Raw genomic sequence first — 1,570 nt, 5'->3', positions numbered from 1 at the left:
GACATAGTTTCAAACAAAATATCCGCTTTTATAAGCATTACTAATAATTAGTTGTAATTAAAAAACAGTCATAATTATAGTGTAAACGATGTTATCATTACCCCTAGAAGTTAGCTTTCTTACAGAAATTTGATGTTCCTTTAAAAATCTTAAATACAGGGTGAAACAGGAATTACCAGCCAATAATAGGTAAGCAATAAATATTACAGTTGATTTAGAACTTGTTTATAATTGCAACCTTTCTATGTCTACTGAAACATTGCATTAAAACAAGTAAAGAAAAAAAATTCAAAAAAAGGAAGTAAATGTAGGGATGGCCAATTTCAATCCTTCAAAAAGAACGCAAACAAAATAGTAGGGATGACATCATTACTACGTAATAGTAAATGTCATCCCTACTGTCTTGTTTGCGTTATTTTTGAAGTATTTAGCCATCACTACCTCTACTTCCTTTTTTGAAAAGTTTTTACTTTGCATGTATTATAATAGTGACGTCAGGTGTTATATCATATTATTATTTTTTATTCATTGTTATGTGTCTTCTTCGATATTGGCTTATCTTCATACCATGAGAAGTCCACACATTCAACCAGACAAGCTTTTTGCAAAACATCTGGCATTAATTATTTCGCTTAACAAGTTGTACAGGTGGCCGTACAGTTGCTTTGGTAAGATGAGTTGTTAGAGAGAGAGCCAGTTTCCAAATATATATAAATCAACAACTCTGGGTTAGGACGGGAATTAATGTTCATGAGTTCATTAATTAAGATACGACATTTTGTTTATTTATTGTTCCTGTCATTAATTACTTACTATATTGAATATAATTATGTTTAATTTATTTAAATTTGTCGTTAATTCTAAGCTGGCCGAACCTCACGAGATATTATTGGGTTTATGGCTAAAAATATCGTTAACAGTGAATATACTCAAATGATAAAACAATGCATTTTAATCTTTATAAATATATATCTAATAAAAATATCTTAAATTAGCTGTACTGGTGACCAGATTAATCTTAATTTAGCTCTAAGAACATAGCTTATGCGGAATTATTATTTATTTATTGATAAAACAATACAGTGGTTTTACTTATAAGCAAAACAAGCCAAAACTACACGAACATTGAGATGCAGTATGTAAATAGGCTGTATTTTCAGATGCTCCTGAAATAAGTCACTCGAAATGGTAGCGTGTGTGCCCAAGTTGCCAGATGACGTTTCTGCTCGCACCTAGAGTAATATGAAAACAAAGTTGTTTTATTCATAGCAACGTTGGCCTAGTCTTTGGGCATGCCCTCATATTAAAATAATTTTTAATATGTTGATTCGAACATATATGTTTAATTACTTCGTTCTACAATTCAGAAGTAAAAAGCAGCGAGTAAGGTAGTTCGCATTGTGTTTTTAAGCACATTTATGCACCCATTTCTTTGTGATTCCTTATATTAGTTGAGTGATTCCTTTTTAATTATTTCTCGAATCTACTGGAAATTATGAAAGCTATAAACCGTAATTAGACCGTACTGTAAAGAATCGCTTTAGTTGTTATGTTATTATTCTTGAAAAAT

General features: G+C 30.4%; 1 protein-coding gene and 1 long non-coding RNA gene across 3 annotated transcripts in view; one reads left to right on the top strand and one right to left on the bottom strand.

The window, feature by feature from the left end:
• Positions 1 to 1,570, top strand: part of LOC106468128 — a 54,540-nt gene that overhangs the window by 11,450 nt on the left and 41,520 nt on the right. The gene's annotated exons all lie outside the window — the stretch shown is intronic.
• Positions 1,137 to 1,570, bottom strand: part of LOC111087948 — a 14,365-nt gene continuing 13,931 nt past the window's right edge. The window contains exon 3 of the long non-coding RNA XR_002612564.1: positions 1,137 to 1,232. This is a non-coding gene — a long non-coding RNA (uncharacterized LOC111087948). The remainder of the gene's footprint in view (positions 1,233 to 1,570) is intronic.

Source organism: Limulus polyphemus, unplaced genomic scaffold (assembly GCF_000517525.1).
Source record: "Limulus polyphemus unplaced genomic scaffold, Limulus_polyphemus-2.1.2 Scaffold2883, whole genome shotgun sequence".
NCBI classification, from domain to species: Eukaryota; Metazoa; Arthropoda; class Merostomata; order Xiphosura; family Limulidae; genus Limulus; species Limulus polyphemus.
Note: the sequence above shows the minus strand (reverse complement) of the source record. Positions and strands in the feature narration are given on the sequence as shown.